Genomic DNA, 14,194 nt, shown 5'->3' on the forward strand with positions numbered 1-14,194 from the left:
GGTCTACCTGAATGTCGGCTGCTGAAACATAGTGTCCTAGGATAAGTCCTTCAGTCATCATCATGTAACATTTTTCGTGACTTAAGCAAAGCCTGGTAGCTATGTAGCGTTGTAGGACTTTCTCTAGGGTGTCTAGTGTTGGATCAAAATCATCTCCATATGGTGTAAAGTCATCCATGTATACTTCAAGTCCATCATTTATTAAATCTGCAAAAATGCTAAGGATAGCCCATTGGAATGTGGCAGGAGCATTACATAGGCCAAAAGGTAGAACTCGATAGGCAAATGTTCCCCAAGGACAAGTAAAAGTAGTTTTGTCCTGGTCTTCAGGGGCAATCTGAATCTGATTGTATCCACTGAAGCCATCTAGGAAAGAAAAGAATTTCTTTCCTGCTAAAGTATCTAATACTTGGTCTACGAATGGGAGAGGAAAGTGGTCTTTTTGTGTTGCTTTATTTAGTTCCCTGTAATCCACACAAATTCTCCATTTCCCATTCTTTTTTGGTACCACCACAAGCGGAGAGACCCATTTACTATCAGAAATAGGATAGATAAAATTGACATCTAAAAGTTTCTAAAGTTCAGCTTTTACCACATCCTTTAAATGAGGATTAAGTCTTCTTTGCGGTTGACGAGCAGGTCTGGCATCTTTTTCTATATAAATGTGGTGTGTACATAATTGGGGATCGATTCCTTTCATATCAGGGTAATCCCATGCGAATGCTTCTTGATATTTTCTTAACAAATGGATGAGCTTTGTTTCTTGTTCAGGTGTGAGGTTGGCATTGATATTTAAAGTTTTTCCCAGTTCAATTTCCACAATTTTACTATTTGCAACAGAAGTAACGAGTATTGTTTGGTCATGCGTATCTTTCAGAGGATCTTCTTCTAATTCATTGTCAAATGTTGCTTCTATCATGTGACACCGTGTGCAGGATACAGATTCAGTTTGACTAATGAAGTTATTAATGGCATCATCTTTTGTTTGATCTTTAAAATCAAGTGCCTCTTGTATAGTTAATGGAGATCTAATGTTATCAGTAAGGTATGATACAGGGTGTTTGTTAGTTTTAATTATTATGACACTTGGCTGCACTGGAGGGTATAGAACTAAATTCTTGATATTTGGTCCTTTGGTTATGGTCATATTTCCTTGCCGGCAACCAATGTAAGCATTGGCAGTGGCAAGCCAAGGTCTACCTAGGATTAGCAGATGTCCATCAAGTCGGGTTTTTGGATTAATTATTAGGAAATCGGTTGGATATTCCCAGAAATCTGCAGAGACCATGACATCATGTAGAGTACCCTCTGGTCTAACCACAGATCGGTCAGCCAATTCTAACAAAGTAGAGGTGGGTTCTACAGATGTAATGCCAAGCTTTTGGCAAGTAATGGTTGTTAAAATATTGATTGCAGCTCCTAGATCAACTAAGGCATTAGACAGGGTCTGACCATAAATTTGAACAGTTACAATTGGATTTCCTGGGTCTTCATATTTAATGGGTGTTTCTTTCCCAGATAGTAAATCAGATAAAGTACCGACTACTTGGACTGTTGGATTAGTTGTTATATTCCTCCTTGGTTTCTTTATGCACAATTCTTTGATAGTTTTTGTGTATATAGGAATGTCTTGAATGGCTTGGAGGAATGGGATTTTTATGTACAGATTTTGTAATTCTCCCAGAATGTCGAAGTCAGGATACTGTAAAGGTCGAGGTATGACTAATCGTTCTGGGAATGGAGGAGAGGATGTGGTTCCTTGATTATGAGTCTGTTGCTTATTTACATCCTCTTGTTGCAACTGATGTTCTCTTGGTAACTGATCTTCAATATGAGTTGTTTTATCTCCCTCAGTTTCAATAATACATCCAGATTGTAACTGAAGATCATTACACTCCCTCAGGTCGAGTCCTATTTCTGGTGATTCTACAATTTGAAGAGATTGGACCGGTCCATTATTTGGATTGGGGTTGGGCTGGGCTGGGAGTTGCGGTCTCAGATTAGACTGGCGATTTTGTTGTAAGGCTGGCAGAGTAGGTTGAGGGAGCGGAATAGTTCCTACTGGCTGGTGCATCGGTCTTTGCCAGTTTGTCTGCCAGGGTGAACTTTATGAAGTAGGGGGAGTCCATTGTGGAGGATATGGGCCATTTTGCCAATATGGTGGAGTGTAAGGGAAATTCGGCCAACCAGTTTGGCCTACCTGATTCAGCCACGGGTTTGAAGAAGGAAACGACTGTGGTGACCAGTTTGAAAATGGGGGTTGAGATTGACTTTGCCACATACTATATTGTTGAGCATTATACTGTGGAGGCTGAAAAGAAGAAATTGGGTCTAGAAACATACCAGATTGTCTCGGCTGCCACTGGCGGCGCTGGTTGATCAAGTACACCGATTCTGGTTCTTCTTCCGCTTCCTTATATACTGCTTTTAATCCAGGAAGTGAGGGGCAGCTTTCTATAAGGTGATATTTTGTACAGATGGCGCATGTTTGGACTGTATCCAGTGGACATTCCTTATGGCTATGCTTTTTCCTACATCGGGGACAGAAGATCGCCAAATTCTGTTCTGCCTCCATCTGCTTCTGTTTAGCCTGCATAATATCAAGTTGTGTAGTTAGTGTCCCCAGAATATCAGTTTTAAAATTTTCCAATAAATTCCCAACCTCTACACGTGTTACTCCTTCTATTGGTATTTTATTATCTCTTACAAACCGATCATATTCTACCGGTTTTACTCTTGTGCTGCCTCTCGAACTCCTAATACATAAATCAATGATGTCAGCAAAATTCTCTTGATAAATATCCCCTTTTCCCATGATGTTTAATGTTTCAATCCATTGTTCCTTCATGCCCCTTATCAATGCAGTTTTTAACACATTATCAGGTAAAGGTAGTGATGCATAAGGAGATGTTTGTAGATTGTACTGAAAATGTTCCACATACTCCTCTAATGTTTCATTCGGTTTGGCTGTCATTTGGAATATTTCGTCCTTTAATTCTCTAGACCTACAATATTCCTGGTATTTTTTTAAGAAAGATTTTTCATTTGATCCCAATTGTTGATGACCCCACCACCTAGTCCCATAAACCATCTTAAAGCAACCCCTTTTAATGTAGAGGGAAATAATTTCAATTTCTGGGGATTGATGGTGTAATCATATCCCCTGCATAACACATCGAATTCGAATAAAAATGCATCCGGATCTTCTGATGTGAGACCGTGAAATGTAGGGATATGTTGAAGAGGGATGGCTTTCATGGGCGCATTTGCTGCAGAATCCACTATAGGGTATTGTAATGTAGAGGTTTGAGTGTTTGGCTGGTTCTGAGACATGGGATCGAATATATGCCAGTAACCTTCTGGGATATCTAGGAGGGTATTCCTAGGTTGAGAGGGAACGGTTTTGACAGGGATAGTTTTAATAGCACTTCCTTTATCTGGGATAATGAGAATACCTGATGTCTGAGGAGATTGGATTCCTTCAACAATGATTTTTGCAGCGCTCCCCTTATCTGGGCTATTTAATGGTTGATTTGTTCCAATAGGAGATTTTGGTTCCTCGATTTCCCCTGTTTCTCCTTCTCCTTCACAAAAGTTGTTGAAATTCCCTTCCTGCAATAGTTTTTGAGTAGAATTTTCAATTTCTTGAAAGTCCTGCTCTTCAGTTTGGCTATGCACCTCAGCAAAGGCTATAGATGGTGATCCTGTGGCCTGAAGGGAACTAGTAGGTTGTTTAGATATGATTTTCCTGGGGCCTACTGATGGTTGAGATTCTGTTTTCTTATAGATTTCGTCTATGAAGGTCGTTCGACCAAGGGTCACCGGCCCCTTAGCTTTTTCAGGTTTGGGTGGAGGTTTGATATCTTTTCTGGTTTTTTCTGCTTAGTCATGCACTCAAATGAACTACTAAATTCTATTCAAACAGAGCAATAGAAAATCTGTTAGGAAAGTGGACAGTGGAGCAGGGCTTTTACATGCTCCACATGCAGGTTCTTACCTTCCATTTTTAAGATCCAACTCTTCCATAGCAGGTTCGTACACTACTCTGAAAAAGAAAAATGGCTACACTCTTTCCCCGACAACGGCGCCAAAATGTAGAGCTATAAAAAATGTCTCTTTCACCTCTAATTACCTCACATTAATATGTCAATCCAGGAGCGTTTTGTTATTTCACAGAGTGTCTCAGTCTGAGGCTATCATTTGCGAGAGTAATGCTAGTAGTACAACATTCAAAAATACAAGAGTAAACGGATGCTTGTCTATATCTAAGTTGCTTTAAAGGAATAAATCACACACTCAGAAACTGGGCAACTTATCAGTCAAGGGTTCGGCAACGATAGCCCATCCCTTTGGAAACTGATGGAAAGAAAATTAGAGCATGGACCATGGGTCTGGGAGCTAGACAGTAAATGCCGAGGCTCACTACAGCCACAGATCGTCTCTCACACCAAAACAACAAATGCGAATAAATGAAACGGCAGATAGAAAAATGGAACAACAAATAAGAAATCGAACAACAAATCTGGAATGGAATAGCAATGATAAAATGGAACAGCAATCAAACAACTAAGTCTCGCGAGTAGTGATCAAACTTAATCTGCTAACTCCAAATGCACTCATCGCAATCAATCAGCAATCTTTCATTCTTAAGGCAAAGCAAGCAACACACACTAATGGAACAGCTCTAATTTCTGATAAGTTATGGAACATTGCTTGGAAATCGTATACATGCACAACACGCTTGAAGAGTAATCTGATCTAGCATCGATCTTAATTAACAGGAATACGACTACGTTTCAAAATGGAACAGCATTACTCCTGAATCGTAAAGAACACAACTTTCGGATAAATCCTATAACATGAATGTATAGCATAAAAGCTCTATAACAAAATAGTAACAATATTCGATCAAGACTAATAATATTCAATCAACTCTAAAAGGATCAGTAATATAATGCAGAGTCAATACAACAATTCTATCTATAAAAACCTTAATGAATGAATCTTAACAGAGCATATGATGTTAACTTATAAATCATATCAGATTACCAAGTAACGACGATAAGCAAACCACGCAGAAATCAAATCATAGTGATACAGAAGCAAGTGTCCTACGGGGCCGAGCCCTTAGCCTCCAAGGGTACACCACTTTAAGTTAATCCAGACACAGAGATAAGATAATCACCAAGTTTATATTAATGCATAAAACAAAAGTACAATGAACCAGTTCTCAACGAGACTCGATGATCAAAGTTTGATCTTTAACAGAAAATTACATAAAAGCATCATCCCCCAAAGCTAACGGTTCCATCCCTTTATATAAGGGTGACGGTAGAGATGTCTAAGTAACAAGATAGATAAAGCAACGATCCCTCAGAATCAAATATCCTGAGGGATTTGACAAACTGTTAATCCTTAATCATTTCTTTTCTCCTCCGCCGAGCTAGTGTCTTCTCCTCCTTTTCCGGGCCGGTTTTCTTTGATCTGCTAAGCCTTGCTTGCACTCGGTCCCCCGTCAAAGGGACAATAGTTACCCTGTTCTTGTCTTTTTCTTTGGAACAACAGCTCCTCGTTTTCACCCTTTCCTGCACAGGAGAATGAAAATTATCAACGGTTAAGTCTTGCATATTAATCTCACATGTTTTGTTATAATTCTTTATTGTTTTCCAAGTTCATGATGCAAAAAGGTTCACAAGTTCCACTGAAAAGCCACTGAAATGATCATCAAAAACATACCTTTTTAGTACTCCACAACAGGGTTGTTAGAAAGACTACATAGGAAGAATAAGGCACCTTGGCCCTCTCTTCCTTTGTGGATTGGGTTGTATGAGATCTAGAATGTCAAGCATGTTGAGGCTAAGACGGAGGAATTCAAGAGATTCACCTTCGGTGCCAAAAGTTTCAATCCATATGACCCGCATCGCTTAGTGGAGGACCATTATGCGAGAGTTTATAATCCTTGGATCCACGGGGCATGTAATTGGCCTAGGGAAGACCCATGGAGATCTTGCTATAACTCCTCAAGGCTCAATGAACCAATCATAATGGTTGTAGAATGGTTATAAATGCACAAGGCAGCGACAACTTAGAGAGTAGCAACATCAGCAGCAACAAAGGGCAGCAGAGTTGCACATGAAAAAGGCAAGAGGAAGGTCATGACAAAACAGAGGCAGAGCAAAGCTACAAGTTCAAAGAAAATCCTCTTGTATTCAGAGCAGCTTTGGAGATTGAGGAAAAGAGGCGACAAAAGGATTGCCCAAAGACAGAGGGAGAAACAGAAGCTGGAGGAGGAAAAAAAGGAGTTGCAGGAGTTGAAGCAACAACTAAGGCAAGAACAAGAGTTACGCAGAAGAGAGAAGGAAGTGCAACAAGAACAGGAACAAAGGAGGCACAACATGCACATATTGATGAAACTGCACTGATACATGTTATGGATTCATCAAAATAGCTGGCAGATAGAAAATAGAGTGAGTAGTCGTAGGAGTAGGACTTTTCTTAGGAGATTGAACAAATGTTAGAACAGATGGACACAAATGTGGTTCAGCCAGAGTAGGATCAGGATACAGATCTCATGCCCAAGGGCCTAGAGGTCATTCCATCAACTTCATTAGATCTAGGAATAAAGAAAGTCCCATGTGATCAAGGAGATATTGAAATCCTTGAGGACACGAAAGAAAATGTGCACAACATATCCTTTGATGAGTCACAACATAGAGTTCTGTAGTCACGCAGAGCGCCCACTCTAGATTTCCATGCATCTCCTGTGCATTTTTAGGAATGAGTGATCGTGTCCAATGTGCACAAACATCTAGCTGCATTGGTCGATGCTACAAATGGATATGCTGAAGCCTCTAGCTCAAGTGTGAGATTCTTGGTAGATGAGAACAAGCGCATGGTTAAGGAGTTACAAGCGGGCAAGCAAGGAGAAGAGAAAGCTACAACATCCACCACAGTAGAGTTGAAGAAAGTGATACTTGATGAAGTATCATCTCTTGAGACAATCATGCTGATGTTGTACTTTAGGTGCGTCACCATGCATAATTTAGTTGTCCATATTAACCGTTGGCAGAAACACCATGGTAGGAGAGCACACATCTTGATAGACATAGACACTACTATCGATCAAAGAAAATATGGACAATGAGTTACAAGGGAGCCCTTTTGTACTTGCCAAAGATGATGAAGCCAAAGGCAGTGGAGTTGAAGGCACGCATCCGGAGTCAGATCTGAAACTATGAGGAACTCCCACATCTCATCACCAGCTTACAAGCTTCACATGCACAAGTGTTCATGAGCATGGATGTCATTGTGCGCATGCATGTGATCCTATCCATTGGCACACTCACCAAGGAAAAAGCAAAGAACCAAATCCGAATGGACCTGGAAATGTACTTTGAGTAGTTGATGTGCATATCCACTAGCGCAAAGTTGCAGATAAGCGCAGAAACTTTGCACTAGTATGTCATTGGTCTGGATGCACTCAAGACCATGATTTGCACAATATCTAATGAGTTAGAAAGAGGTGCCAAATCAATGTACCTAGATGAAATGGAGGCAAGAGTTTGCTTTTAGAAGGATGTCACCATGGAGTACGTGGACACCATAAAAGACTACCAAGCATGGCATCAGTTCAATACCATCGATCACCAAGAGGATGTTGATGAGTTAGTATTCCCACAACTGTCCGAGTCTCGGTGATGTCTTGCATGGCTTATTCAAGCCCATTTTTGTTTCACATGGGTACATGTGCGGATTGTATTGTAAACATGTTGTAAAGTGAAAGACCAAGTGCCAATAGTAGAATGTAAATAGTCATGTGTAAGTTGAAGAGTCATGAGGGTAGTTGAAGAGTCACAAAGGGGAATGTCAAGGGTCACCCCACCCTTTGCTATATATAGAACCTCATAACTCATTATAGAAGCTTTTGGGAGCCAAGCTTCTAATAGGTATAACTTAGAGAAATCTTGGAGTGTATTGTAACGAGCCTTGGCTTCTCCACAGTGCAAAGCGAGTACATCTCTTTGGAGGAGAAGGAGGTAGTGACTGTAACATTTTGCTATCGGGGCTAGTGGCTGTCATTGTTGTATGTATGATTGGATATTTCACTCTTTTAATATAATAGAGCCAACATGTTTCATGCAAATGTTGTTATTGTAGTTCATCTATCCTGGTTACTCTAACGATGTATGTAGTTGTAATTTACACATGTATGTATGGACTATTCCATATGTGTTTGTATGAATCTTATCGAAGTGTGTTGTTGATATAAATCATCACTTTGGATCTTCGGCTATCCTGCTTTCCATCTCATGATGTATTTCCATCTCACGTGTTCCCTTTCAAGCTACGAGTTATCACAGGCTTCTAAGGGACACACTCTTCTTCCCTTCCATGTGTTAGAGCTTTTCATGCACCTTCCTTCACTTGCTGCAAGGTCACACCCTTAATTCCAACAAGGACATCTTACTTACCTCTGTGCGCATCTGCAATTAAGGCAATACCATACTACCCACTGTTGGGACTCATACTCCAAACGGTTTGAGGTCTAGTTGGGACTTCTTACTAGGGAGATCCCTTGACATGTTGGCGGTCCAACACCGTCAACATAATGAATTCACAGAATCATTGATTTATGAGAAAGATAAGCTCCTTCATATTGGGGGTATTAAAATATTCAAGGCCCATGCACTTGTAGTGTAGCATGATAGCAATAAGAACAAGTATAAATGAATGGATCTCCATCACATAGATGGAGAAAGCATTTAATTCACTAAGGATACCTCCTAACCCAAGGAATTAAAGTCTAAGAAGTATTGAACAAAGTGTAACTATTGTAACAAAGGATTTCATTGGGAGATCTCCTGTATGGTGAAGGCCATTTATCTTATGGAAAAATTACTTCAGTAGCACAACCATGTAGTTGCATACCAAACAATGTTAAAAATTTTAAAGGCAAACTGCTAGAGGATTAGGGTAAGGGTCATGTTTTAACTACTCTGGCTTCATCATTTCATATATGGATCTTAGATTCAAGTGCCTCTAATTAGGTGACTGCATCAAATATTCTTTTTATTCCTTGGTAAATTTCTCAAGAGTTCCTATCTTGATGGAAGGAAAAACTCCTACAAGAGTGTATGAACAAGGGAGAGTGGACCTTGATTATGGAAACTTTCGTAGTGTGTCACATGCTTTGAATATCTCCATGAATCTCCTCTTTTTCTACTAGATTACATACTTAGGCATATATAAGCGTGTTGAGTTCATTTCAAATTCAATGATCATTTACAAGATGGTAGATGATTCTAGAGTTGTAGATGGTATGGTCAATCGCCATTCTAGATTGTATTCCTTCTTTAATTTCATTCCTAATTAGACTATCTTTCTATTCTAATCCATGCACATGAATAAGTGGAGAAATATCATATGATAAGTTCAAGGAGGGCCCCTTGCATCCACTCCATGAGGAACCTACTATAGATTTTTCACCTCTTCCTATGGTATATCTTCAAGATATAGTTACAAAATATTCATATTATATTTATAATTATGATTTATAAGTCCATGATCATCATATTGTATATCCAGATAGCAAGCAATGAAGGGCATGCTATACTTTCTAAGTAGCTAGTAAGCTAGTGGATGATACTACCAAGATATAAAGAACTATATTTTAGTGTTTTGGTACTATGCAATAAGTCACTACTATTATGAGTAAGCACAAGGATTAAAAATTATCCAAGGTATTATCACATGATGATACAAGAAATATTCGATGATGTGGGTTATTGAGCAGTGAATACATCCTTCTTCATACCAACTACATAGTAAACATATATGTATTTTGAGGGAGGGGGTTCTTGCCACAAGGATCTCCCTCTTTACATCATCTTTTCCATATTGTGTCATATATATATATATATATATATATATATATATATATATATATATATATATATATATATACATGAGTGCCTAACATGGTTACAAATTTCCAATGCTCATATAGCGTTTTTTGTACTTGAGTACCTCATATGGCTGAAAATTGTCAAGATTCATATATTATGCACATAACAGTTTGGGTTCAGGTGGGGTGTTGGTGTAAATACACATTACCTACCCCAAATTTCCTACCCTTTAGTGGGTGCTACTATTTTTATCAGTTACTATTTATAATATGCCTATTTTTACTAGGGATTTCAATGGAAGATTAAATGTGGAAATGACATGGATATATTTTATCCATTAATGTGCACCTCCTTATCCCTAGCTTCCTTAGCCACAAGTGTGAACTTGCTTCTTATTTCTAGAGACAAACCTTATCCAGAACCTTATCCACTTAACACTTTATTCTAGCAAACTATATCTCTTGATTTCTAGTCCTATTTTTGGAGTTTATCTATACTTCAAGGATTTATTAGTTATTTGCATGAGTTATATGTTTAGTTTAATTTATTTTTGACTCATCCTATCCTTATTCAATTCTATTATTGATCCTAAATCTATTTTAGACTCTACACCTCAATTTTTTACCTAGTTAATGGGAATTAAGGGTGAGTTGATTTTCTCCTAGTTGTGCACGCACAAGAAACCATACTTGGTGCACATTATTCCTCTCTATTAGAGTGTTATTTAATTGTACTCAACTGAAGTTATGCAATACAAGTGAATTTGAATTGGTCTTTCAACTACCTAACCTCTTTGCATGTTATCTCATTCTCTCCTTTCTTATTGTCTTCCAATTGCTAGTCTAATATTTTGTTACAACTAAAACTTTTTCTAATGCTTAAAAATCCTACATGGTGTTAGATCTTATATGATATCAAATATTTAAAAATATAACAATTCCAACCTTTAAAACATAAATTTTCATGAAAATAGACCTAAAATACCACTACTGGACATGACCACTAATATTGAGAGGCTAATTAGTAGTTTAGTGGATGTGACCACTAGTTTCTAAAAGCTAAATAGCATTCCATTTCCTCTGTCACTTCTAGAAGGGGTGTTCATGACCCAAATTACCTAGGAACACAAAATCTTAGTCATAGAAGTTACATAAAGTTTACCGAGGTATACCACTTGTTTAGGGATGATTAATGTAAGGTTTAGAGTCTTATATATCCTTCCAAATAATTTTTGAGTGTGTGTTGAGATGCATAGGGAAGATCTAAGTTTAGAGTGAAATGGCCAACAAAACCCCGCAAACACCAATCCTTTTAGCATCACTCACGAGTACGTGAAGTCTCACTCGAGACTTCTTATGAGGGACTGTAGGAACTTAGATAGTTTTGCAGTGATGAAGGAGACATGGAGCCTATGTTATCACTATCATTCTCAACATGAAAGAAATTTTGATTATACCCTTAATTCACATAGTAAGTCAACCATTAATAGAGCACAATAGATAAATCAAATCATCCACAACATAATGAACAATAATAGACAATGAACCCAAAGATATATTTGTATTACTTTTAATCATTCTTCATTACATTGCAATTATCATGGCTCAATCACATAACCCATCAAGTTTACAGTGCAAAGCTTTCTCAAAACACAAACTACATTTGAATACTAGAAATATCTATATCCATAACCATATTCTACCACTCATATGAAATTGTGGATTTATCTATTTATAGATATACATTGAGGCAGAAAATTAATAAAAAAACATATTATTACTATGGGAAATCACTAATACCATGGGAAAAAACCTATAACCTAAGCCTAATGACTATCCTTCTTTCTCGTGTTCCATGTTCTAACGCTTTTCTGATTTTATTGTGTGGTATCCTTCTTCTTGGTGCCCCTCTGCATAGTTCTCCACAATATTTTTTCAAAACATTGATCCAACATGTCCCCAACACTCACCCGTGTCTCGTATTGAGCCACTTAGTCCCCTTGTCAAGCTACTAATGACATTTTTTCTTAGATTTTGGAGTGAGTGCCTCTAGCTTTTAACCCACTGTAGAGAACTTTCTCCAAATGTCATTTACTTGTCCCTTGATCTAATTTTCTTGGTCAACTATCATTGGAGTCTTTATTTTTTCTATGTTGTCCTTTATTTCTTTCTTGAGTATTTGATGCATGGTCCCAATCTCCTCGGTGATTGTGAACGCTTCTTCCTATAAGATTTCAAACTTTTGTGATAACTACTACTACTCAATTCTCATAGTATTCAACTGTTTTACTAGTTGTGTTTTTTATTTCAAGGCTTCCTAGCACTCATCATGTTGAAAGGTGTTGAAGCTATCCTAGATCTTCTAATATTTTTGCTATGAAACCTAGATTTTCTAGACTATGTCATTAAGTTCTATTATTTCCATTGATATTGTCGATATTTACTTGTTTTTCTCATTCAAATCACAACATTCTTTATCTTATATTTGTAGTTTCTCGATAATCATTGTGACTGTATTTTCCTTTTCTCAGTGGTATTGCTCTTATGGAGCGGTGGCAAGCTTAATATATAACTCCAACACCATAATATTTACTTTGAGTTCCAGTATAACCTCTTCAAACTTTGTTAGTTTCTCATCTGTCGACATTTCTAATTCCATGGGTTCCTGCGAGAGATTTTTGTTGATCTCCTTGACTGCTTTTCTTAGTGTTTGTTCTCTTTGTTTTATTTTATCCCTTTCATCCATTAGCTATATTTTTTTATGTATTTAATGCATAATACATGGTGGTCATCTTTGTCAGTTCCATCATTATTGTCGTGAAGTGAATTTTTATCTCTTGGTAAATACTATATTATAATTGATGTAGGTTTCCATACATTAGTTGAGATATAATCAAATCGATATGGCTTATCTCTTCTACTTTATTTTGCATCACATTTGATGGAAACTACATCACCCTTGGTGAAATTTGAATGATGTTGTGCTACTCTGATGTTTTTGATGGTTCTGGACATTATTCAATTATGCATAGGGCACCTCATGTTACTTCTTATTATGTCCTTCCTAATTGTATTGTGGTCTTCCTGCTAGTTTTAAATAATTTTTGTAGCTGCTCGCACTAATCTTCTGTTAATATTTTTTATATGTCATCATCAGTCAATGACTGGCCTTGAGTGTCTTTTGGTTTAGTGGTTTCCTACTTTGGTCATGTGCGAGAGGTCCATTAATTTTTCCTCTGCTTCTATTTCCTCTTTGACCTAACAAGTGCATAATCCTTCTCCTGCATATTTTTTGTGTCATTCCCTTGCTAAGTTTGTTATACAGATTCACAAAATGATTGGTATTTCCTACTTTCAATATTTTGGGGTTCCTCTACCTCTCGCGCCCTCCACTCTGCATCTCGATTTGTTAATAATATTGTTGAATTCATTCTCCATTAGATTGTAATGATTGGGTAACCATTGTTGTGCCAAATCCTTCTTCGGTTATATACACTTGTAGTGTTGAGTTCCATTGAAGCGGAATATTGGGCTATATATTTCAACAATATGGGGTTGTATGTGCAATACGCAATTTATTATGCGTCATACCTTTTTCATATACAAATAAAAGGTGACATTATTATCTATTTGCTAATTCTTGTTCGTGGTGTTATCACTCAGTAATTTCCCAAGGTTAAAGAAAGAAATCATTGAGGTAACCACAAACCACTTTTGGAGCATAGGCTCTAGCCAACCTAGGCTCAGAGAGGGCTCTCTCTATGTGATTTAGCCTTGTTTTCTTAAATTTTAGGCTAGTTATGAATGTTCGGGGGGTTTTTGATTTGTATTTTAGATTGGGAGGTGGAATCCTTAAAGCAGATGGATAGAATGATGTCTTTAGACCATTGGGCTATGGAGTCAACATAAGGGTAGCAGAACTGGATCAACTCACTAAAGGGAATGTTAAAAGGGCAAGCTAGCATAGTAAAGTGTAGGTCTTTGGGCCAGTGGGGTGAAAATGGTTTTAGCTAGGGTGAGAGAGCAATTAAGAATTCTCAGACTGGGACTTAAATGAGGAACAGGGGGTAATTGAAAACAAAGGGAAATTAAGAATCCTTTGCTATATATTATCAAGAAACAACCTAAACTAAGTAGAAATTAAGAATTCCTTAACTTAGATATCAGTTTAAAACATTTATAAGCATAACTGTTAAAACATAGTGTAGTTAAACAAATTCTGAGATATCATTCCAGTTATAGCATTCAGATTTAGAGATACATTAAAGATTGTGGAAAAACTTTAAGAAA

The sequence above is a fragment of the Pinus tabuliformis genome, chromosome 3_1 (genome assembly GCF_031772625.1).
Source record: "Pinus tabuliformis cultivar Carrire ecotype Pingquan chromosome 3_1, CPIR1, whole genome shotgun sequence".
NCBI classification, from domain to species: Eukaryota; Viridiplantae; Streptophyta; class Pinopsida; order Pinales; family Pinaceae; genus Pinus; species Pinus tabuliformis.